At 47.4% G+C, this 26,746-nt stretch overlaps 1 protein-coding gene across 4 annotated transcripts in view; it reads right to left on the bottom strand.

Moving 5' to 3' along the window:
* Positions 1–21,837, bottom strand: part of tead1a (TEA domain family member 1a) — a 213,227-nt gene extending 191,390 nt beyond the window's left edge. For 3 of the 4 annotated variants that reach the window (XM_078220877.1, XM_078220879.1, XM_078220878.1), the window contains exon 1: positions 21,701–21,836. The gene's annotated coding sequence lies outside the window, so the exon portion shown is untranslated. Of the gene's footprint in view, positions 1–21,700 lie in introns of all 4 variants that reach the window. The other variant, XM_078220880.1, reaches the window with a different exon arrangement.
* Positions 21,838–26,746: the final 4,909 nt, after the last annotated feature.

Raw genomic sequence — 26,746 nt, 5'->3', positions numbered from 1 at the left:
ACAATAATAAACAAACTACCTACATCGATTTTATCACTGAACATTCACAGAAAGTATTCATTCCTGCAGGATTTTGTGGGAGACATGCGCCACTATTTACCTCCAATGTAAATCAAACCTCGAAAAAGGCAGCTTGGCGTAATTAAAATTTGAAGAAAGCTAGGGAATATTTTCCAATTTGTAATTCCTGTAGACTTTTCTCACGTATGGTTTCCTAGGATTGCTGATTAGCAGGGTACACAGATATTTGAAATGTGTAGCAACACAGATGCACAGAGACACAAACATCTCCCAACTTTGCAAAGGCAGGAATAAAACAAAAACCCAAACATTAAGGACAGATTGGATTCCACACCTCCCCTCATTTATCTTTGAATTGTGAGCGTGGAATAACTTTTCTTTACACACTAAGCAAGCTCGTCCCATGGTACCTTTTAGGTTCTGAAGTGCCCATAAGTTTCCACTTCTAACATTTACATACAATCCACCTTTGGAAGAGGAAATATACGTGGAATGCCACTGCTCAAAAAAGTCACTTAATTGACTGCAGCAAAATGCTTTTGTGTTTATGTATTATATATTATAAAAACATAGACACACACACATACAGACACACACACACACACTTATGCCCAACACAATGCAGCTACACATTGTGTATCACCGATACTCCAAAGCTTCATAATTGTTATTAAAATGCCATAGCGGGGCAACCGTTAACACAAAGGAATGAACAGATTCCATTGAGGGAAAAGGAACGTCTGTGCAAACCTGCTTTTATAGAAGCATTCAAGCGTGAGGCTGGGGCGGTTGGCAACCCAGACATGAGGCATATCAAAAATGCTATTGATAAGCAAAATTAACAGGCAGCTTATCTGAAGCATACACTAACCATATGGTGTCAGAACCTGTGCTGCCTGTTGCTTAAATAACAATAGATCACCACAGAATGAGATTGCCAGCGCTGTTTGACAAATGGTCATTAGCATGAATTTGCAGGGCTCCGGGGGCAATAGTGCACTTCTGTATTTGCATTTTACGTAACAGGTGAATAGAGAGAAAACCAGATGTCGACTACAGACACAGACTGTCTGGCTTTTTGAGATTCATCACAGAGACAGGGACAGAGAGGTGGGGGAGACGGTGAGGCAGAGAGGAGGGTGGAAGCTTGGGAGGAGGCGGACAGAGATAGGTGGGGGAGGGGGTGAGGGGGGAAGACAGAGAGGGGCTGGGATGAGAGACAGAGGGAGAGAAACAGAGACAAACACACAAGCACAGGGGGAGGGAGGCACGGAAAAGGACAGACCAATGCAGAGAGAGAGATTGGGGGGGGGGCGGGGGGCGGCACAGGAGAGAGAGAGAGAGAGGGGGGGGCGCAGAGAGAGAGAGGGGCACAGAGAGAGAGGGGGGCGCACAGAGAGAGAGAGGGGCGCAGAGAGAGAGAGAGCGTGAGAGGGGCGCACAGAGAGAGAGAGCGAGAGGGGCACACAGAGAGAGAGAGAGAAAGAGAGGGGCGCACAGGGAGAAAGAGAGGGGCGCACAGGGAGAAAGAGAGGGGCGCACAGAGAGAGAGAGGGGCACAGAGAGTGAGGAGCACAGAGAGAGGGGCACACAGAGAGAGAGAGAGGGGCGCACAGAGAGAGAGAGAGAGAGCGAGAGGGGCACACAGAGAGAGAGAGAAAGAGAGGGGCGCACAGGGAGAAAGAGAGGGGCGCACAGAGAGAGAGAGGGGCACAGAGAGAGAGGAGCACAGAGAGAGGGGCACACAGAGAGAGAGAGAGGGGCGCACAGAGAGAGAGAGGGGCGCACAGAGAGAGAGAGAGAGGGGCGCACAGAGAGAGAGAGAGAGAGGGGCGCGCGCACAGGGAGAGCGAGGTCGCGAAAGAGGGGCGCTCGGCCCAGGGAGAGCGAGGTTGCGAAAGAGGGGCACGCACGCCCAGGGAGAGCGAGGGCGCGAAAGAGGGGCGCGCCCAGGGAGAGCGAGGGCGCGAAAGAGGGGCGCGCCCAGGGAGAGCGAGGGCGCGAAAGAGGGGCGCCCAGGGAGAGCGAGGGCGCGAAAGAGGGGTGCGCCCAGTGAGAGCGAGGTCGCAAAAGAGGGGCACGCGCGCCCAGGGAGAGAGAGGGCGCGAAAGAGGGGCGCACACGAGCAGACAGCGAGGGGGCGCACACACGCAGCCAGACAGTGAGGGGGGCGTGGCCAGACAGCGAGGGAGGGGGAGGGGTCGCGCGCGCGGCCAGACAGCGAGGGGGCACGCGCGCGCGGCGAGACAGCGAGGGGGCACGCGCGCGCGGCCAGACAGCGAGGGGGCACGCGCGCGCGGCCAGACAGCGAGGGGGCACGCGCGCGCGGCCAGACAGCGAGGGGGCACGCGCGCGCGGCCAGACAGCGAGGGGGCCGCGCGCGCGGCCGGACAGCGAGGGGGCACCCGCGCGCGGCCGGACAGCGAGGGGGCACGCGCGCGCGGCCGGACAGCGAGGGGGCACGCGCGCGCGGCCGGACAGCGAGGGGGCACGCGCGCGCGGCCAGACAGCGAGGGGGCACGCGCGCGCGCGGCCAGACAGCGAGGGGGCACGCGCGCGCGCGGCCAGACAGCGAGGGGGCACGCGCGCGCGCGCGGCCAGACAGCGAGGGGGCACGCGCGCGCGGCCAGACAGCGAGGGGGCACGCGCGCGCGGCCAGACAGCGAGGGGGCACGCGCGCGCGGCCAGACAGCGAGGGGGCACGCGCGCGCGGCCAGACAGCGAGGGGGCACGCGCGCGCGGCCAGACAGCGAGGGGGCACGCGCGCGCGGCCAGACAGCGAGGGGGCACGCGCGCGCGGCCAGACAGCGAGGGGGCACGCGCGCGCGGCCAGACAGCGAGGGGGCACGCGCGCGCGGCCAGACAGCGAGGGGGCACGCGCGCGCGGCCAGACAGTGAGGGGGCACGCGCGCGCGGCCAGACAGCGAGGGGGCACGCGCGCGCGGCCAGACAGCGAGGGGGCACGCGCGCGCGGCCAGACAGCGAGGGGGCAGCGCGCGCGGCCAGACAGCGAGGGGGCACGCGCGCGCGGCCAGACAGCGAGGGGGCACGCGCGCGCGGCCAGACAGCGAGGGGGCACGCGCGCGCGGCCAGACAGCGAGGGGGCACGCGCGCGCGGCCAGACAGCGAGGGGGCACGCGCGCGCGGCCAGACAGCGAGGGGGCACGCGCGCGCGGCCAGACAGCGAGGGGGCACGCGCGCGCGGCCAGACAGCGAGGGGGCACGCGCGCGCGGCCAGACAGCGAGGGGGCACGCGCGCGCGGCCAGACAGCGAGGGGGCACGCGCGCGCGGCCAGACAGCGAGGGGGCATGCACGCGCGCGCGGCCAGACAGCGAGGGGGCGTGCACGCGCACGGCCAGACAGCGAGGGGGCGTGCGCGCACGTGGCCAGACAGCGAGGGGGCGTGCACGCGCACAGACAGCGAGTTGGCGTGCGCGCGGCCAGACAGCGAGGGGGCGTGCGCGCGCACGGCCAGACAGCGAGGAGGAGGGGGTGTGCGCGCGAGCGCCCAGGGAGAACGAGGTTGCGAAAGAGGGGCGCACGCGGGCAGACAGCGAGGGGGCGCGCGCATGCGGCCAGACAGCGAGGGAGGGGGCGGGGTCGCGCACGCGCCGCCGGACAGCGAGGGGGCGCGCGCGCTGCCAGACAGCAAGGGGCGCCTGCACGGCCAGACAGCGAGGGGGCGCGCACGCGGCCAGACAGCGAGGGGGCACGCGCGCGCGGCCAGACAGCGAGGGGGCACGCGCGCGCGGCCAGACAGCGAGGGGGCGTGCACGCGCGCGCGGCCAGACAGCGAGGGGGCGTGCACGCGCGCGCGGCCAGACAGCGAGGGGGCGTGCACGCGCACGGCCAGACAGCGAGGGGGCGTGCGCGCACGTGGCCAGACAGCGAGGGGGCGTGCACGCGCACAGACAGCGAGTTGGCGTGCGCGCGGCCAGACAGCGAGGGGGCGTTCGCGCGCACGGCCAGACAGCGAGGAGGAGGGGGCGTGCGCGCGAGCGCCCAGGGAGAACGAGGTTCCGAAAGAGGGGCGCACGCGGGCAGACAGCGAGGGAGGGGGCGGGGTCGCGCACGCGCCGCCGGACAGCGAGGGGGCGCGCACGCGGCCAGACAGCGAGGGGGCACGCGCGCGCGGCCAGGGAGAGCACGAAAGGGGGGCACGCACACGCGGCCAGAGAGTGAGGGGGCCAGACAGCGAGGGGGGGGGGGGGGGGGGGGGGGGGGGGGCGCGCGCGGGCCAGACAGCGAGGGAGGGGGCACGCGCGGCCACACTGGGGGGGGGGGGGGGGGGGGCAAGCGCGCGTGCCGCCGCACGGCCAGCGAGGGGGCACGCGGGAGCGCCGCCGCACGGCCAGCGAGGGGGCAGGCGGGAGCGCCGCCGCACAGCACGGGGGCACGCACGCGCGCGGCCGCACAGCACGGGGGCACGCACGCGCGCGGCCGCACAGCACGGGGGCACGCACGCGCGCGGCCGCACAGCACGGGGGCACGCACGCGCGCGGCCGCACAGCACGGGGGCACGCACGCGCGCGGCCGCACAGCACGGGGGCACGCACGCGCGCGGCCGCACAGCACGGGGGCACGCACGCGGGCGGCCGCACAGCACGGGGGCACGCACGCGGGCGGCCGCACAGCACGGGGGCACGCACGCGGGCGGCCGCACAGCACGGGGGCACGCACGCGGGCGGCCGCACAGCACGGGGGCACGCACGCGGGCGGCCGCACAGCACGGTGGCACGCACGCGGGCGGCCGCACAGCACGGGGGCACGCACGCGGGCGGCCGCACAGCACGGGGGCACGCACGCGGGCGGCCACACAGCACGGGGGCACGCACGCGGGCGGCCACACAGCACGGGGGCACGCACGCGGGCGGCCACACAGCACGGGGGCACGCACGCGCGCGGCCACACAGCACGGGGGCACGCACGCGCGCGGCCACACAGCACGGGGGCACGCACGCGCGCGGCCACACAGCACGGGGGCACGCACGCGCGCGGCCACACAGCACGGGGGCACGCACGCGCGCGGCCACACAGCACGGGGGCACGCACGCGCGCGGCCACACAGCACGGGGGCACGCACGCGCGCGGCCACACAGCACGGGGGCACGCACGCGCGCGGCCACACAGCACGGGGGCACGCACGCGCGCGGCCACACAGCACGGGGGCACGCACGCGCGCGGCCACACAGCACGGGGGCACGCACGCGCGCGGCCACACAGCACGGGGGCACGCACGCGCGCGGCCACACAGCACGGGGGCACGCACGCGCGCGGCCACACAGCACGGGGGCACGCACGCGCGCGGCCACACAGCACGGGGGCACGCACGCGCGCGGCCACACAGCACGGGGGCACGCGCGCGGCCACACAGCACGGGGGCACGCGCGCGGCCACACAGCACGGGGGCACGCGCGCGGCCACACAGCACGGGGGCACGCGCGCGGCCACACAGCACGGGGGCACGCGCGCGGCCACACAGCACGGGGGCACGCGCGCGGCCACACAGCACGGGGGCACGCGCGCGGCCACACAGCACGGGGGCACGCGCGCGGCCACACAGCACGGGGGCACGCGCGCGGCCACACAGCACGGGGGCACGCGCGCGGCCACACAGCACGGGGGCACGCGCGCGGCCACACAGCACGGGGGCACGCGCGCGGCCACACAGCACGGGGGCACGCGCGCGGCCACACAGCACGGGGGCACGCGCGCGGCCACACAGCACGGGGGCACGCGCGCGGCCACACAGCACGGGGGCACGCGCGCGGCCACACAGCACGGGGGCACGCGCGCGGCCACACAGCACGGGGGCACGCGCGCGGCCACACAGCACGGGGGCACGCGCGCGGCCACACAGCACGGGGGCACGCGCGCGGCCACACAGCACGGGGGCACGCGCGCGGCCACACAGCACGGGGGCACGCGCGCGGCCACACAGCACGGGGGCACGCGCGCGGCCACACAGCACGGAGGCACGCCAGTCCCATTGGTCGAGGGTGGTAGCTACTCTAACTTATTTCATTAATTCAGACTAAAATTGTACTGTCTGCAGCTTATCTTTTTCACTTTGTCTGTCAAAACAATGTGTTGAAGTTTAAGTTTCAAAAACAGAATGCTGGTTTCCACTTGTCCTATGTTAGGGATTGTGGGTTTTACACAAAAATACATGGTTTGATTCAAACTAACAATAACAGACTAATTCCAGGACCTCTTACCTGTACAGAGTACAAACTGAGGTGGCACAGTTGCTCGCATTGCTGCCTCAGTGCCAGAGACCCAGATTCAATTCTGTCCTCGGGTCACTGTCTGTGTGGAGTTTGCATGCTCACCGTGTGTCTGCGTGGCTTTCCTCCGGGGGCTCCGGTTTCCTTCCACTGTCCAAAGAGTTGTGGGTTAGGTTGATTGGCCATGTTCAATTGCCCCTTAGTATCAGGGAGATTAGCAAAGGTAAATGTGTCAAGTACAGGGATAGGGCCTGGGTGAGATTGTTGTCAGTGCAGTCTCGATGGGCCAAACAGCCTCTTTCTGCCTGTAAGGATTCTATGGTTTTAAAAGCAGGAGCATGTTAAACACTTGCAATGACATCACCATCAAATCATGTGGCTGGCTTTTAAAGCAATTATACAACCTTTAAATATATAACAACCCTCCCCCTTTACTTCTATGATCAGGACATCAAATTACTATGATGTTACATAAAGGATCAATAATACTCTAGATAGTGCGATGCATCATTAATCATGATGGCACAGTGGTTCGTACTGCTGCCTCATAGCGCCAGGGACCAGGTTCGATTCCCGGCTTGGGTCACTGTCTGTGCAGACTCTGCACATTCTCCGTGTCCGCGTGAGTTTTCTCCAGGTGTTCCAGTTTCCCCCCCTCACTCCAAAAGAAGTGCTGGTTAGGTGCATTGGTGGTGATAAATTCTCCCTCGGTGTACTCGAACAGATATCGGAGTATGATGACAAGGGGATTTTCACAGTAACTTCATTGCAGTGTTAATGCAAGCCTACATGTGACTAATAAATAAACTTTAAATCATTATACGCAGCCAATAAGAAAGTCAATCAAGAGGACATCTGCTGCACTTTAGTTGTGTATGACGTTCTGGAATTTGGCTATCCTTGACCAGAGAAGTATTATTTGGAATTTTAGTCGACACTTCTTCTCTTGGAACGAATTCTATATCATTCTCACTCGGTATAGTTGCAGAGAAAGAATCAGGCAACTCAGATTCAACTAAGTCTTCCGCAGTTGTATTCACAACGTCAGGGATGAGAAGTTTCTTTTTGAGATGACAGCCATTGGTCAGCATGGCGTCACCAAACTAGTTCATATTCAATTTGAACCAAGAAAGAAATTAGACCTGTTTTTGCTAAAACAATGACTGATACCACTTCTTATTCGTGGCTTAATTCAGCGCTAACACTCAATCTCTTTGTTGAAACGAGCATTGTTTTGCCCTCGCATCTGGTCTAGCAACTTGAGATTCTTGTTGACATTCTACTATCTCAGAAGTTTCTGGAGGTAATAACAAATCAACCATGGTTCTCAACTTTCTCTTTAAGAGTAGTAATGCAGGCGAACTTTGGGTGTTTGCACAAGTAGTGTTTTTGTAAGATGCCGGAAAGCTATTCATTCCCATGATGTGATAATGAACCTTGCTCTCTTGAAGTTTTTAAAAAATGTTTCCAAGGATTGTACAAATGTTTTAGCTAATCCATTGGTTAATGGATGATAAGGTGCAGATTGTTTTTGCTGAAAACTATGTGCATCGATGTACATGTACTATAATTCTCAAACTCTTGTGAAGCAACCTGTGAACCATTATGGCTAACAATCTGTTACCAAAGCCTGTAAAAATTTCAAGTTTTTCAAATGGTTCATTCAGTTGCAGTAGATCTCATGATAACTTCTGGCCGTTCTGAATGTGCATTAATTAGTTAGTGGAACTGATTCGCTTCAGATCAGCCATGATCTTGTTGAATGATGGGGCAGGCTCGAGGGGCTAGATGGCCTACTCCTGCTCCTACTTCTTATGTTCTAACATGTGACCTTCAAACAGATCATCAAAATGCAATACCATTGCAATCATTGCCATGGTATTTTAGGCTACTCCCAAGGGTGTAAAGGAGATAATGGTGGCATATTTCTTATTCGGGCACAGGATAGATAGAGTCCCACTTTTTCTTCAATCTGAACATCCAGACCCGGCCACCAAAAATAACAACATGCCAATTCCTTCATCCTGACTATACCAGGATAACTTTTGTGTAGTTGTTCAAGAACTCTTCCAGGCAGACTAGGAAGAATGTTCACTTAATTTTCCACAACAAACACGCAGCATGGCTGATCAACTCGAGCTTTCTTGACACGTATGGTTTCAAATCAGGGTGCAGACAATGCGTTCCAACTATCATTCCTTTCAATACCATATCCATCACCTTCCCCCTCACAGGATCATTTCACAAATGCTTCCGAACTTGAGAAGATGCCACAGGCGGCATGGTGGCACAGTTCTTATCACTGCTGCCTCAGCACCAGGGCCCCAGGTTCATTTCCAGCCATGGGTGACTTATGTAGTTTGCATGTTCTCCCCATGTCTGTGTGGGTTTTGTCTGAGTGCCCCGGTTTCCTCCCACAGTCCAAAGATGTGCACATTAAGTGGATTGCCCATGGTAAAATTGCTCCCTAGTGTCCCAAGATGTGTAGGTTAGATGGACTAGCCATAATAGCGTGGAGGGGCCTGGGAAAGATTCTCTGTCAGAGTCGGTGCAGACTCGATGGGCTAAATGGACTCTTTCTGCACTATAGGGATTTTACTAGTGAAAAATAAATAACAAAACTAGTTGGTGACGTCTGCTCAATAGGTAAAGGCAAGCATCAGCACGACACTGAGTGACAATACTTTATAGCATAAGAATATGCAGATAGGATAACTGACCATCTCTGCAATCGGCTAGCAGCTAATGAAGGCGTGCCTTTATATGGCCCATAAAATGTTGCTTAGGGTCTATGATTAGTCAGGAACTTGAGATGACAACCATGTAAATAATGATGAGAACTTTATACACCAAAAATTATACTCAATACTTCTTTTCCCAGCTGAGCATGATCAGATTGAGTATTAATAAATATGCAAAGTGAATGCTATTGATCATTCTTCTCCCAAAGACATGATAGGTGAGGCAACTGCCCCTACTCCATAGGGTGAAGCGTTGCAAGCAAGCAGCAATGGTAGCTTCAGATTAAAATGAACCAATACTTCAAACTTCCACAAAGCACATTTGACATTCCTGTATGCTTTCTCACATTCTGTTGTCCAGGCACGTGACACAGAAAATTATGCAATGGCCTCAATTATGTAGGAACAAATTTGCCATAATAATTTCCTAATCCTGGAAAGGACCCCAATTACATCACATTCCTCGGACATGGAGCTTCTAAAACAGCGCCCATGTTTTTAGGTGCCTTTACTATCAATGGGAACCAAATACTGGACTGATATCTGGAAAAAGACACACCTTTCTTCGTCAAATGCAGACCACGTGCTTGAAGACATTCCAACGTCGCTTCTAAATTATTCAAGTGCTCCTATTCACTGGATCCTGTGATTAGAATGTCATCCAAGTAACATTGTACACCATAGAGGCAACTTAAAATCTGATTCATCGATCTTTGGAATAGGGCTTGAGGATCATAGAATCCCTACAGTACAGGAGGCAGCCATTCGGCCCATCTAGACTGCACTGATCACAATCCCATCCAGGCCCTATTCCCTTAACCTCATGCATTTACCCTGCTACTCCCCCTGATACTAGGGTCAATCAACCAAACCCCGCACATATTTGGACTGTGGGAGGAAACCAGAGCACCGGGAGGAAACCCACGCAGGCACGGGGAGAAAGTGCAAACTCCACACAGACAATATCCCGAGGCTGGAATTGGACTTGGGTCCCTGGCACTGCGAGGCAGCAATGCTCTATGCCACCATGCTGCCCATAATGATGTTATACCAAAAAGTAATCTTTTAAACGAAAAAGACCTTTGAGTAATGATGGCAAGTAGTAGTGGATGGCAAGATTCGGCAGCTACGTTCATCTGCAGATATGCTTGTAAAAAATCAATTTTGCTGAGTTTCTGCCCACCTGATAACGCAGCAAACAAATCTTCAATTAAAGGAAGCGGACACTGATCAGCACAAAGTAAATTTATGGTTGTTTTAAAATCACCTCAAATACAAACTGAACTATTTGGTTTCATTGCAGATACAATGGGGGTAGCCAGTGTTAACGAATCATATTAATTCGATCTTGGGACAAACTACATATGGCACCACTTTTGCTTTGAGACTATTTGGTTAACTATTGGGCTTTGTCTTTAGTTTCATTTGAGCTGCCTTCATTGAACCAACTGTCTCCTCAAATGCAGTCTTGTATTTACCCAGTAGGTGCTATAGGGCTGTTTTGGCATTGACCAATCTGTTGACTGCACCTCAGTTAAGCTTCAACTTCTTCAACCATGATCTCCCAATAGAGCTGGAAAATTACCATGGTCCAGAGGGAGATACAACTATGCTGTTTGTCTACTCAACTCTACATTGACCATGATGTAGCCTTTTTTTAAACAGCATAATCTCTTCCATGTATGTCCTTAAAATCTCATCAGCTGGTTCCAAAGAAAGATGCTTCAGCTTTTGTTAGTATGTAGCCTGTACCAGTATTAACCTCCATTCTAATAGATTGCCCACTTAACTTCCAAATCACCAAGGATCTAGGTGATTCACCCTGTATGGATACGATATTCGGTTGGAGCTCTTCATCATATCTCTGGACATGCTCTTCTTCACAGTTATAATTATTTTCTTCCAAGTGGCAAATTATTTTTGCAGAATGCAACTTGTCCTTCTTGAAGCTCCTTGATTCATCTTCTGAATATTCTTCTCCGTGGAAGCTGGTCTAGCCCAACAAACTTTTCCAATGTGACCAAATTTGCCACAATTCTTGCACTGACTATCCTTGCTCCAGAATTCACTCACTGAATGATCCATTTTGGCACATGTGACATGCTTGTTGCTGTTTCGACTTCTTATGGACAATTACCAACTTGTGGATCTTCTTTCCTCCACCAAATTGTAAAGTATTGTTAGCAGCCAATTCCACTGACATTGCGATTTCTACCGGTCTTTAAAGTCAAAGCATGTTCAGTTACAAATTTTCTTTAGATAACTTCATTTAGGAGACCACTAACTATACGATCTCCAAGAGCATCTTCTAATGACTTGTCAATACTGTGTCAGCCTTTTTAAGGTTGCCCCAAACTCAGCAATGCTTTCGCCTTCCACTTGATTCTTCAGTGGAACCTGAACTCTGATGGCTTTGGAGAGTAATGCTCTTCAAGGATATCTGTCAAGTCATTGCAAGGTTTGGTTCCTGACTTTGTTGGATTACAGTAAGAGTTTTAACAACACCAGGTTAAAGTCCAACAGGTTTATTTGGTAGCAAATACCATTAGCTTTCGGAGCACTGCTCCTTCGTCAGATGGAGTGGAAATCTGCTCTCAAACAGGTCACAGATCAAGTTACAGAATACCGATTAGAATGTGAATCCCCACAGCCAACCAGATCTTAAAGATACAGACAATGTGGGTGGAGGCAGCATTAAGCACAGGTTAAAGAGATGTGTATTGGCTCCGGACAGGACAGCCCGCAAGTCCAGGGGGCAAGCTGTGGGGGTTACTGATAATGTGACATAAATCCACCATCCCGGTTTAGGTCGTCCTCATGTGTGCGGAACTTGGCTATCAGTTTCTGCTCAGCGACTCTGCGCTGTCGTGTCGTGAAGGCCGCCTTGGAGAACGCTTACCTGAAGATCAGAGGCTGAATGCCCGTGACTGCTTTGTTGGATTAACCAGGTTCCAGAGCAAATTGTAGGTTTTACTTCCTACTGTACTGAGAAAAACTGGTACAAGCAGATTGTACAAAATGCTCTGCATTGGAACTCCATGATTCTTTTTTTTTCATTGAAAGTACCCATGGATTCTAACTGACCCATCATTTCTCTTGCAGGCACTAGTGACTCAAGACTGCTATTTTTTTTTTAAAACTGTCTTCCCAGTACTCCCCCTTTTACCTTAGACTGGATATATTTTTGCTTCCAAACAACCCAAGCCATCCAACATCCCTTAATTTTAGATATTCCAGGTACAACCAGGAATCTCACCCTTCACTGATCGGAAAAAAACCCCTTTTTAAAAATCAAACAAAAGATTTTTTCTTCCTTGTCTTACTACACTAGCACTTCAATCTTTAATCCTGTTGTTACTTTTCCCCAGCCTTGCAATATTCAAAGAGGGAGGACCCGCAATTGTTTCCTACCTTAGGATCTTTCCTCAATATTGTCAATGAAACAAAATCCCGACTCATTGCCAATTTTCTTTCTGTGTAATGTCTTAACTATGTTAGGGGTTGTGACAAAGAGAAAAAGACATCGTTTGTACACGCAGATCCAAACTAATGACAACAGATTTATTCCAGGACCTCTGACCTGCAGAGTACAAACTGAAAGTAAAAGCTGGAGGCTATGTAAAGCCAATGAAATCACCATTAAATCATGTGATCAGTTCTTAAAGTAACATGCAACTATTTAAATATGTAACTTGAGCAACTTTACCCAAAGTTTGTGAGTACTTCCTTCTTTTCCAGTTTGTCATACTTATCAAGCTCTTCATTCAGCTCAGCAACCACACTAAGTTGAATTATCTTCGTTTCAGCTTTTTTTGCACAACTCGTGACAACTTTGCCTGGGGATTCACTTCTGTTCAGAATCTTTATTCCACGTTCACTGACTGCTTGGACTCTTAATTCATTTGTTAGATCGCCATTCTGTTTCGCAGAATTTTCTTTATCCACTTTCAAAGTTTGGATTTGCTCTTCCATATTGCATTTCTCAATGCTCATGTTGTTCAGGACAGACTGGAGTTTAAGAAGTCCAAAGATGTGCGGATTAGGTTGATTGGCTATGCTAAATTGTCCCTTAGTGTCAGGGGTTTTAGCAGGGTAAATATGTGGGGTTATGGGGGTAGGGCCTGGGTGGAACTGCTGTCAGTGCAGACTCGATGGACCGAGTAGCCTCCTCTTGCACTGTACGGTTTCTTTGAAGTTCATCAGTTTTGGTTAATTCAGCCTTCAAGTAACTGTTCTGATGCATCAGCAATTCTTCCTCCTGTTCCTGGCATTTTGCACGAAGTTTACCAGAGACTTCAGATACTTGAAATTCATCTGAAGATCTATCTTTGTTCAACTCTACAGGTTTGCCATGTAAACCTTTCACGTCCTCTTTCAGGCATTCTACTTCCTGTGAGCAACATTCCAGCGTTCTCATTTTCCCTTCACAAATCTCATCTTTTGTCTGTGAAAGCTAGTTATTTACACCCATCAGTTTCTCTTTCACAGAGCATAATTCCTTTACACTTTCCTTCAAGCTCAGACATTCCACTTGCTCTTGCTATTCCAGGTTCTTAATTTTCTTGATATATACCTTTGGAAATGTAATGGTTTCCCTCAGGTTTTCTTCTGAACATCCAACTATTTTCTACAGCTCGGCAGTCTCTTTCTTTGACTCGGGGATAGGTTTTAGCGATGGATTTTTTCAAACCAAATTTCTGACTCTACGTTATTTAAAGATTTCTCAGGAACCGTGGTAGCCTGGAGTTTTGAGAGAGTTAGTTCACCCTTCTGACTCTTCATTCTGGGATTTGAAGGTGGAATTCCAAAGCAGCTGCAATGGAGTCTTCTACTGTAGTACTAAATTTTAAATCTCTGCCTTCAGCTTCCAAGACTTTCTTTGGAGCTATTAACATCTATTCTGTCAAGCCCTCTAAGATTTTATGCATTTCAGTAAGAGTACCTCTCATTCTGCTGAACTCCAAGGGAGTACAAGCCCTTTTGACTCAACCTTTCCTCTTTGGACAGCCCTCTCATCCCAGGAATCAATTATGTGGGAATTCTTCCCTGACACTCCTGATAATTGCGTCCTCAGCCAATCAGGCTTATAAAGAACAATATTAGGGCACAAAGACTGCAATATCCCAGAAGTGAGAGCATCAACCAACCAATCAATTCAGTTGAGGTCTCAACTGGTATGCGAGAGAACATGTTGAAAGAACTTGCATTTATATAGCACCTTTTTTTAATTCATTCATGGGATATGGGCATCACTGGCTGGTCAGCATTTATTGCCCATCCCTAGTTGCCCTTAAAGGGCAGTTGTAAGTCAACCACATGACTGTGGCTCTGTAGTCCAATTTAGGCCAGACCAGGTAAGGACGGCAGATTTCCTTCCCTAAAGAACATTAGGGTTTTTCTGATGATTGACAATGGTTTCATGGTAATCAACAGATTCTTAATTCCAGATTTTTTTATTGAATTCAAATTCCACCATCTGCCATGGTGGGATTCGAACCCGGGTCCCCAGAACATTAGCTGAGTTTCTGGATTAATAGTCTAGCAATAATACCACTAGGCCCATCGCCTCCCCTCTAATGGTAGAAAAACGTCACTTCAAGGCATACAGCACGCAAATGTTTCATTCTGCTGCTAAGGTGGGCCTGTGCACCTTTGAGGCCACAACCCTCAGACTGTTAAATAAACACTCATCAATTAGAGTTCTGTTATTTAATCAGGGACCTGTACGGGTCTGAAAATATTTCGCTAAATTTCAGGTTCCAAAATAACCGGCAACTACTGATTGTCTGATTTTTTTTCCCCAAAGAATATATAAAAGTTTTAAACTGAAGCAAAGCATGACATCTAGACAAAATGTGCTAGATAGACAAAATGTGCTAGATAAAAATTAAAGCATCTTAATTTGGCAGGTCAATTTATAGCAGAGTTTTATTTTGAATTACAATTCAATTGATAGTATATTCTTCTGGTTAATTTAAACCTTTTGAATTTCACGGAAAAGGTTGTTGGTGCAAACCATGGACTCGTTGCCACTTTCTGCACTAAATACAAGGTAACACTCCCTTATCCACTCCTCTCAGTGACTTACCTAACTGGGAGCAACATTATTCACAAGACTAAGAACTAACTATAGCACCTTTCACCACCAAAGCAGCTGATTGAAGTGCAGTCACTATTGTAATGTAGGAAATGCAGCAGCAAGCTCCCACAGACAGTAATGAGATAACAGCTGACTTTTTTCAGGTGCCATTATTTGAGGGATGAATACTGGCTGTGACACCAGGCAGACCTTCCCTTTCTTTTAGGTGAGATGCTATACTGAGCGCCCCCCCCCCCCCCCCCCCCCCCCCACAGCCCTCAGAGCAGGGGAGTTCTCTCCTGTGTCCTGACCAATATTTATCCTTCAACCAGCACCTGCAAGATTTAACTGGTCATGAAGCTCATTGCAGTTTATGCATTTCCTACGTTATAATCGTGAGTACACTTCAAACGGTAATCAATTGGCTGCAATGCGCTTTGGGGTGTCCGGAAGTCACAATGAAAACGTAAATCTTTCTTTCCTCTTTAATATCGCCATAACACAAAGATTGCTGGGATTATGTTCAGTCTTTGATGACGAGGTCAACACGAAATCTAAGGTAGCAATGGAACTCGCTGACACTCAGGAACCAGGGTCCAGGCCAACTACAATTGTTGCTTATTTTTGTCCCCTACGCAAAATTGCAGTTAGAGCCCAATTTATGGATAGACCTACCACCCAAACTCCCATCAGAGGCAGCATCTTCACAACCATCAGCTGACTCCCATCCTATCAGCCTGCTGATGTTGGATCCAGATTCAAGAGGTTAACAAGCTGTTCTAACCTTCACTCCACTTAGGAGGTTTTTGTTTTGTAAATGGGCACCATGTTACTGTCTTCAAAGATAAATTTCTTTTAAAAAAATGATCATGAGTTTATAATTAATTAACTGCAGCAATTTAAGAATGCCAAACCACCATATACCAATGTTACATGTGACCGCCTGGTAGAAGCATTAATATTTCAGTCTGCCTTTTTTCCAAAACCTATAACTGCATTGAATTAGGACAAAAACGCTGAACACACAAAAAATCAAATATAACCTCAAAATCTTTTAAGCGAAAGCCAAATAATGTATTAACTCAATATGTGGAAAATGTATTAACATTTCTCATCATTACCAATCGTTTATAAAACCATACAACTTAACAGAACAATTTCTCACATTCATGTCAAGCAATTACAAGGAATACAGGAACAGAAGCCGTTATTTCAGCCCTTTGAGCCTTCTGCTATTTATATGATCACGAGGCCATTCAGCCTCTTGAAACTGTGCCACCATTCAATTAGATCTTTATCTTACTTCGATCTACCCATCCTGATTCCACAACCCTTAAGCCCAACATAAATCTATCAATTGTGGTTTTGAGATTTTCAATTGACCTCCAGCCTCAGCAACTTTTGAATGCGAGACTTCCAGATTACGGACACCAAAAAAAAAAAATTAAGTGCTTCTACACTTAATCACCATCTATTGGCTCATCTGACATAGAGAACAAAAGACTCATCCCATCCAAATTTTGGATTTGATACCATTGAGGAGCAAATCGTGAACAATCATGCAGCTTTAATTAATGGAACTGCAATCTTGTAAATGGCATTTCAGCACAATAAAATATTAAAAGATGTTTCAAGGGTTTTTAAAAATTAATTTTCTGAATGTGGGAGTTGGGGCATGGTCGGCATTTGTTGCCCATCCCCAATTTCCTTGAAAAGATGGTGGTGGTCCTTCTTCCTGAACCGCTGACAGCGGTTGATACAACAGAGGGAAGTCAAGAATCAACCATGTTGATGTGGGACTGGAATTAAGCAGAGTGGGTAAGGATGGCAGGTATCCTTCCCGAAGACTTTCTTCCCTTCAAAGCACGTTAATTAACCAGCTGTTTTTTTTAATATAAAAGCTTCATGCTCAGCTTTTAATTTACAGAGTTTTGTTTAAAAATAAAGGACTTCAAATGATCAAACTGCCAGTGAAATTTCAACTTGCATTCCTTATTAGTCCGAGTCCTCTAGATTATATAAACAATGAAATTAAAGTACATTCAATATAAATAAAAACACTAATTGATCATTCACTGCACAAAAACAATTTAAACTCACTACTCCCCAATCAGAATAAAATCAAGTGCCTGTTGCTGATACCTCTATCTCTCCAATAAAATAACTCTCAATTACAATCCATTCCTCTCTACCCACCACCCCCCACCCCCAAACGGATTTAATTCTCACCATCTTGCCATGTCAGAAGTTAAGAAACAAATCTGTTTACTGCAGTAACAATGATGAAACAGTATTAAAGGGAAACATTAACAGCACATTTTTTTAAAAAAAGATCTGCAGGAAATCCTTCCAAACAAAAGGCAGATATTATTGAATTAGCAAAATCATTTCAAAATCCAGATTTTGCAGACCACACAACAGGATCTACTTAAAAAAGGAACGTTTGTTTTTTTTTAGTCTGCGTGGTTTTTTAAAAAAAACTTATAATCCCATTTTAACAGCTATGCTATGCTGGCAGACAGAAAATATCTAGAGATCCCTCATTTAGATGCAAATCTTTTTAAGATATTGAATTTTAATAAACTTTGTTTAGATACTCTCTACAGCAGAATGCTGTATATGTCAAACCTGTTCTGCTAAGTTGCTGCAGGCCTTAATAAATCAAGGTATTATGGGCAATAAACAGCTAGCAACGCAGCTCCCAGTCGCAGAACAAACACACAATGTCGTTTATAAGGCAGCTAGCTGTCAATATGAAACTTGATATGGTGTAGATTCAACTTTGGATACTCTGATTACAACCCAGTTGGTGAAAAAGGCAGAGAGCGTTTTGTTTTTTTAACCCGCCAGTTCAACTAGTGTTGCTTTGAATCATGTTTTATTTAATACACAACAGGCAGATCTCAGCAGCGTTGACGAGTTGTGAATTTTAGTTACCATGGATTTTGTACAAGCTCTACTACTGCAGGGTTTTTGGAATTAAACTTGAGTGCATCAGGGCTTGAAATTAGGCTGCCAGAACCATAAGTTGACAGAGGCACTGGTCCACAGCAAGAAACAGTGGTCCAGTGTTATAGAGTCATCCTTCACACATATTAAAGGCAGCTTGCAAAGAAACGTCAGCACTAGACACTTCATGCATGTGTGAGCACAAAGCAGCAAGCACAGATTGCTGTTGAGATGAATTCATTGGTCTGTTGGGTCAGTCAGTGGCCCCCACTGCTAGATTCACTGGCCTGAGTTCAATGTTTCAACCCCTGGTTCAAACTGACAGGATCTTCTGAGATGAGACTAACACATTTCTGACATGAGGACTATCTTGTGGAATGTACTGCCTGACAAGTTGGTGGAAACAGATTCAATCTTAACATCTAGAAGGGAATTGGATGTTTGGAATAACTTGAAGTGGAGATATTTGCAGGTTTACAGGAAAAGAGTTGGGGAAAGGGGGTGGAACTAATAATTGGATAGCTCTTGCAGAGAGCCAGCACAGTCACGAAAGGCCAAATAGCCTCCACCTTGGCTGTATCAATCTATGATAATGCTCCCCAGCCACCTAGCTAAAGAGCTATTCATCGACAGCACAAATCTACACATTATAGTTAAGAGGATAATTACAATCAGGGGCAAAAATAAATCTAAAATCTAACCACGTACAGTTTCAGTTTATATTTCTAATTCAGTTTATAATTATTTTTAACTAGTTCTTTGGTTACCTCACAGCTATTTGAAGTTGATTATGTCACGGTTGAGTTCCTCTGGGGAGTCCAGAACAAGGAGGCATTACCTTAGAATTAAAGCTAGGGTTCAGAAAGTAATTATCAAGGCTAATGGAATGTTGAACTTTATCTCAAGAGGGTTGGAAAGCAAATGAGTGCTTGTTATAGTTATATGCAAATCTTCCTATTTATTGTACTGTGCTTACTTATGGGCAATGCCCCTCAGCAAAGATACATTGTCTTTGGAGGGGGTGCAGCACTGATTCAGAGTGATACTGGGGCTAAATAAATTAAATTATGAGAGCAGGATGCATACTAGGCTTGCATTCCCTTGAATTAAGATGAAGGGGTGACCAAATAGAGGCTTTTAAAGATGATCAAAGTAATTGTTTGGATGGAGAGAGAGAAACGATTGCCTCTGCTGGGGAGTCCAGAACAAAGGGGGCATAACCTTAAAATTCAAGCCAGGCCGTTCAGGGGTGATGTCAGGAAGCACTTCCTCACAGAAAGAGGAGGAGAAATCTGGGACTCCCCCTCCCCCCAAAAAAATCGAGTTTGATGGTGAATTGAAAATTTAACAACTGAGATTGATTGATTTTTTGTCAGATAAGAGTATTCAAGGGTACAGAACCAAAGGGGATAAATGGAGTTGAGACGCAAATCAGCTGTGATCTAACTGAATGGATGGTGGGGGTGGGGGGGGGGGGGGGGAACAGGGGTAAGAGGTTGTTGCTGCTGCTAAATGGACTCTTTCTGCTCCTATATGTGATCAAATAGACCATGCAACTGGTGTCCATTTTGAAAGCAATAGTGATTACATCAGTCCACATGCCCGTGTGGGTAAGGTAACATTCAGCAAACATGAAGAAATGGGTACTTCTCTGCAATGACCAAACAGCAGCCCCCCAAAAATGAGAATAAGACACAATTATAAATCAGGTCTTATAGCAGGAACAATACTTCAAAAAAAAGGAAACTAATTTACAGTGAAGATGCAAAAATACTGTTCACAGAATCCAATAAAATTACCATCAAAAATAGAATTTAAGTTCATAACATGCTTTTTTTTGTCCAAAACACAAATTTTAAATTTCTTAAATGGCAACAAGTGATTTACTATTTGTAACATTTTAAAGCTTAAGAATTATAATATTGGCATTCAGTAAAATCAAACTCATCAAAATAAACATTCTGAATTTGAGACAAAGGTATTTCATACTGTTTTCCAACCCCTTAACTACATTGTAGTCTTGGCAGAATCTGCTAACTACTGCGCAGGCTAATAAACTGGAAAAACCCAAATCTACAAGTAGCCTGTTTTATGGAAAACAGAAAAATATATTTTCCTGTTAAGCAATAATCCCAATTCTGACGCTGACGTTTAAATCTTTTTTTTTGTGCTGGAATCACATGCAACCCGCTACGTAAGATGCACTTCCTTCAACCTTTATCATGCTCCAAGATAATGTCTACAAGAAGTTCAGTCATTTATATAAAACATGGAACTATTCCACAATCAGCCATTCAAAAACCAGACACATAACTGACACTGGCCCAGCCAATGTCTGAACTCCATTTTAAAGTTCATCAATTCTTAGCTCCTTTCTTTTAAGTTGAGGGGAAATCAATTTATAATTTGGGCAAAAACATCCACCAGCAGAGAGAGAGAAAGGGTAAACGAGACAGAAAGGAAAGGGACAACAAAAGAAATGGGAAAACAGAAAATGGGAGAGAGAAATGCAAGAAAAATAGAGGAAAGCTAGAGAAATAAAGAAAGTCAGAGAAATAAGGAGGAAAGCGAGCAGTAAGAGTGAAAGTGAGATAGTAAAATGATAAGAGGGAGGGAAAAGAGAAATAAAGAGAAAAAGTGAACAGAAAAAAAATCTTCCAGTCTTATAAAGTTTTATTCTCCCATATTGAGCACCCAGTAAATATCACGGAATTTTAAACTGCAAACTAACAGCCACAATGCACCAATTTTTTGGAAATATTGGAGAGATTTAATCCAGGAAGTAACAATTTCCTGCTACCAAACTGTATCAGAATTTAGCTTAGAGGGATGTGTGAAAACACACAAAAAAAAACACACGCGAGAGGATAAAAATCTCTTCATATTTCAAGCGGAGTTTCATGCAGATTCTAAAAACTATCTGATGTGTGGAATTCAGCTCGCCAAAGCCTTCCGTCCTGCCGAGTTAACAATTTTTCTTTTGAAACCGTGCTGCTTTTGAGAAATGAGCTTCCCAATTCCCCAGATGGACCCTGAAAACCATGGCTGACACATTCTAGATCACGGCGCAGGCTGCCACTACTTATTTTCCGGCACTTCCAACAACCAAAAATCCTCCCTTCCAAAGCCATCAATTTAAATTCTTTTTTTTAAATAAATACATATATAAACTTCACACGAGTACAGTCATCGACCACCCTCACTCATCTGGCGTCCGTTTACTGTACTGAATTATTTAACAATCCTTCAGAGGTTTAAGGGAACAGTCACAAGCCCATTTACAGGAAGAGGGGGAGAGTCAAACATTCAAATTAACTTTACTTTTTTTTACCCCCCAAAAAAACGAGCGTAAACAAACCATCTCGGTTACAGAAAGGAATTGTTTAAAAGAACATCCTTCATTGACTTGCTAAACTTAAAATTTAGCTCCGCACAATCACTCTCCACATGCCACAATAGTATTTTCAAACTATGCAGCTAGAAGGGAGAGAGAGAGAAGGTAACATTCAAATATATCATTATAGAAAAGTGCAGGGCTGAGATTTAAAAAGATGTGTGTGTGTGTGAATGTACTTTGCGAAAAATCACTGCGCCCTTACGTCAGTATCTAAGCAAATATTTACTGTGTGTGTGTGTTAAGAAAGAGAGAGAGAGAAATGGGTAGAGGAATTGAATTACTTACTCACAGAGACACAGAGAAAGGGGAAAGCACTTCGACTTTTTTTTTCCCTGGGATTTGCAACAAGTCGACGGTGAGGCAGTGCTGTGCAGGCCAGGCCCGGCCAGGCGGTGAACAACTCTTCCCCCCTCTCTCTCTCTCCCTCTTTCTCCCACCCCCCACACAAGAAATCTCCAGCTCCGCCGCTCCAAGCACCTTCTTTTCTCTCCTTCCTTCCCTCTCTCTCTCTCTCTTCCCCCTGCACCAGGAATAGAAGGGAATAAAAAAAAGAGACAAGAAATTCCGACTTTCATTCGCATTATATATTTTTTTACTTCAGCACGCAACACACAACAGAAAACAACAAACAAAATCTACACCGTTAAAATAACAAACACTCTCTCGCCGGTAAATAACTACTTTGCTTATTTATATATATATTTTTGAAATGCAACAAACATTCTCTCCCTCTAAAGACTTGCGTCCGGAAGTTCTGCTTTAGAGGGAGAGAGAGAGAGAGGAGAGAGAGAGTGGGGGAAAAAAATGTTAAAAATGTCAAAGATTTTTTTGCGCCAGATTTGCCTGGGCGCGGGGAGCGGGCTGCAGCCCAAATCCACAGCAACACTCCCTCAAATCCTCTTTATTTTCAAGCAAATCAATCGATCCGAAAATTATTTTCCTTTTTTTTCCCACACTTCCAGCAGTATCAATTATATTTTGCTTGTTGCAAAAAAATTAGATACATTATTACTAAAAATAGATACATTGTTTCAAACAAAAAAAATGATACAAACTCACCTCAGGATTTTTTTTTTAAAAACTCTTATAAATGCATAAAAATATTATTTTTTTTAAAAGGAAAAAAAAGAAAAAAGTTTGGTAACTTGCTGTTGAGGGGAAGGGAGGGGGGTATATTTTTTTTGGGGTGTGTTTTTATTACAGTGAGTTGCAGAGCTGCTGAACAGCACAGCACTCGCAAGAATTCCAGGAATGAGAACTGGTATGAAATGAACGCGAGCTGGAGTCTGCGCACTACCGGCCCCAGCCAAGGAAGGTTGGGTGGGGTGGGGTGGTGGATACGTCATCATCTTTTGAGCTGGGGTGAGAGGCAGAGGGAGGGTGGGTGAGGGGGCAAGCAAACACGCACAAGAAGGGCGCATGTGCCCGAGGATTGCAGCGCCTTCTGGGACTTGTAGTCCCACAAGCCTGGGCTAATCATTCAATAAGAGTTTTAGCAACACAGTAAGAGTTTTAACAACACCAGGTTAAAATCCAACAGGTTTATTTGGTAGCAAATGCCATTAGCTTTCGGAGCGCTGCTTCTTCATCAGATGGAGTGGAAATCTGCTCTCAAACAGGGCATACAGAGACACAAAATCAAGTTACAGAATACTGATTAGAATGCGAATCCCTACAGCCAACCAGATCTTAAAGATACAGACACATCAGTTTTAGCAACACCAGGTTAAAGTCCAACAGGTTTATTTGGTAGCAAATGCCATTAGCTTACGGAGCGCTGCTCCTTCGTCGGATGGAGTGAAGAAGACGCTCTCTCTGACAAAGGGTCACGTGGACTCGTGAAACGTCAGCTTTTTTTTTTCTTCTCTCCTTATACTAGATACCGCCAGACCTGCTGAGATTTTCCAGCATTTTCTCTTTTGAATTCAGGAGAGGAGAGGACTTAAGCACCCAAAAGAGAAAATGCTAGAAGATCTCAGCAGGTCCGGCAGTATCTGTAAGTCACGATGTGGAGATGCCAGTGTTGGACTGGGGTAAACACAGTAAGAAGTCTCACAATGCCAGGTTAAAGTCCATTATTTTACTTTAACCTGGTGTTGTGAGACTTCTTACAGCATCCCTTCGCTTTGACAAAGGGTCATCTGGACTCCAAACGTCAGCTCTTTTCTCTCCTTACAGATGCTTTTTTGATTTGATTTGATTTATTATTGTCGCATGTATTAACATACAGTGAAAAGTATTGTTTCTTGCACGCTATACAGACAAAGCATACCATTCATAGAGAAGGAAACGAGAGAGTGCAGAATGTGGTGTTACAGTCAAGCTAGGGTGTAGAGGTCAACCTAATGCAAGGCAGGTCGACTCAAAAGTCTGACAGCAGCAGGGAAGAAGCTGTTCTTGAGTCAGTTAGTACGTGACCTCAGACTTTTGTATCTTTTTTCCAATGGAAGAAGGTGGAAGAGAGAATGTCCAGGGTGTGTAGGGTCCTTAATTATGCTGGCTGCTTTGCCGAGGCAGTGGGAAGGGTGGGCTGCCAGACCTGCTGAGATTTTCCAGCATTTTCTCTCTTGGTTTCAGATTCCAGCATCCGCAGTAATTTGCTTTTAGAAGAGGACTTGCATTCATATAGCACCTTTTGCGACCTCTGGACATGCACCCCTCCCCCCCTCCCCCCCCCCCCCTCCCACCCACCCACCCACCCAAGCTCTTTAGGCCAGAGATTTGATTTGATTTATTATTGTCACATGTATTGGGATACAGTGAAAAGTGTTGTTTCTTGCGCGCTAAACAGACAAAGCATACCATTCATAGAGTACATAGGAGAGAAAGAAAGGAGAGGGTGCGGAATGTCAGATTGCAGTCATAGCTAGGGTGCACCAAATCTGTAACAGATTGAAAAAAAGTATTGTTAGAGAGTTTGTAAGAGTTAGATTACGTTTTAAAAGCATAAAACGAGTAGAAGATAGAATTAGAGGGCATGCTGGGGACAGCTCGCAAGATGTTGCCTTGCTTCAGCGCCATCTTGAAATATGCCAAGTATTGGCACTATTGTGGACACGGCAACCAATCTGTGCACAGCATAAATAAACAAAGAACTAATGACAAATTACTGTGAGACTTGCATTGAGCAAGTTTCACGACCACTGGATAGTGTCAAAGCACTTTACAGCCAATAAAGTATCCTAGAATTATAGTCATTGTTGTAATGCAGGAATCCCAGCAGCCAATTTGCACACAGTAAACTCTGACAAACAGCTCTGACGAAGGGTCATCCAGACTCGAAACGTTGGCTCTATTTTCTCTCCACAGATGCTATCAGACCCGCTGAGATTTTCCGGCATTTTCTGTTTTTGTCCCACAAACAGCAATGTGATAATAATCAGTTAATCTGTATTTTTTTTTGTGATGTTAATTTCGGGATAAATTTTAGCCAGTACATCAGGGATGACTCTCCCACTCTTCTTTTAAATAGCAGCCATGAGATCTTTCACATTGACTCAAGCAGGCAGATAGGACCTCTGTTTAATGTCTCATCCAAAGCACAGCACCTCCAACAGTGCAACACTCCCTCAGTACAGCACATAAGAGTATCATCCTTGATTTTAGGGCTACAACCCTGGACTGGGGTCCTGTGGCTCAGAAGTAAAAGTGCTACCAGATTAACCAAGTTGACACATCAGACAGCAATATGACAACTAGATTTGGTTGAGGAATAAATATTAGCTGCAGGAGTAAGATTCTCTGCATGTGAGTACAGAGAATATAGTTTAGATAAATGTTGTTTAAGGTTCAAAATTCTATGATAGCATAAATATAGATATAATATAGTGCAAGTATTGATGCATTTGAAACTGGTCTTGGGAGTGTAGGAAGAAAATTAAAATTTGTCATTCAAGTTCTTTTTATTCATTCGTGGGACATAGATTCATAGAATCCTACAGTGCAGAAGGAGGCCACTCGGCCCATCAAGTCTGCACGACCACAATCCTACCCAGGCTCTATCCCCGTAACCCCATGCATTTACCCTAGTTAGTCCCCCTGACATTGAGGAGAAATTTAGCATGGCCAATCCACCTAATCGGCACATCCTTGGACTGTGGGAGGAAACTGGAGCACCAGGGGGAAATGTGCAAAAAAAGAAACTGCAAACTCCACACAGACAGTGACCCAAGCCAGGAATCGAACCCGGGTCCCTGGCGCCCTGACATGGACGTCGTTAGCTGGCCAGCATTTATTGCCCATCCCTAGTTACCCTTGAACTGAGTGTCTCCCTCAGCCATTTCAGAGGGCTATTGAGAGTCAACTACATCGCTGTGGCTCTGGAGTCACATGTAGGCCGGACCAGGTAAGGACGGCAGATTTCCTTCCCTAAAGGACATTAGTGAACCAGATGAGTTTTTCTGATAATGGTTTCATGGTCATCAGATTCTTAATTCCAGATTTTTATTAGTTAAATTCAAATTCCACCATCTGCTGTGGTGGGATTCGAAACCAGGTCCCCAGAACATTAGTTATCTGGATTAATCATCTAGCGATAATACCAGTACGCCATACTAGTGTCCAGAAGGAATACTAGTGTCCAGGTTTGTTTCTTGTCACTACTCTACATGTTACTGGTCTTTAATGGGACATATTGGAATGCAGTGTATGAAGGGGTGAGGGAGCAGGTTCAAAATAACTTCTTAAAGGGGACTAGATAAGTACTTCAAAATAAAATAATGATTTCGGTCATGTTGCTTGAGGAAGTAATGTTAGTCAAGACACCAGAACTCCCTGATTTCCTTCGACTAGTGCCATAAGATGTTTTACATTTGTAGAGGCTCAGCCTAAGGCTTGTGGGGCCTTGGTGAGACAAGACAGCATCTCCATCAGTGCAGTACTGTGTCAGAGAAAGGACAAAACATTTCTATATCGCCTTTCACAACCTCAAGATTTTCCAAAGCCATTCATCTTAATTATCATGTTAAACACCTCCATCAGATCAATCCTTAATCTTCACAATTCAATGGAAAAAAAACCTAGTCTATGCAACCTGTCCTCATAATTTAAGCCTTAGCATTACTACAATCTGTTATTATGGACAGAGTGACTTGGGTAATTTAGGCAAATTTGAGCTGATCTTACGGAGTCAAAATGCATTTGTAAAAACTAAGTCGGTTAATTATTTTTGACTGTTATAATATAGTGACTGTTATAATATAGGAAAATGTATTTTAGAGAAATGCAACAGCCAATAAGAATGAGATAAATACCAGATTATCTGTTTGTAGAAGTTGGTTAGGGAATACATATTGGCCATGATTGAGGAGAACTCCCTTGCTCTTTTTCAAT

The sequence above is a fragment of the Mustelus asterias genome, chromosome 9 (assembly GCF_964213995.1).
Source record: "Mustelus asterias chromosome 9, sMusAst1.hap1.1, whole genome shotgun sequence".
NCBI lineage: Eukaryota > Metazoa > Chordata > Chondrichthyes > Carcharhiniformes > Triakidae > Mustelus > Mustelus asterias.
The sequence above is the reverse complement of the archived record's forward strand: the minus strand, read 5'-3'. Positions and strand labels throughout refer to the sequence as shown.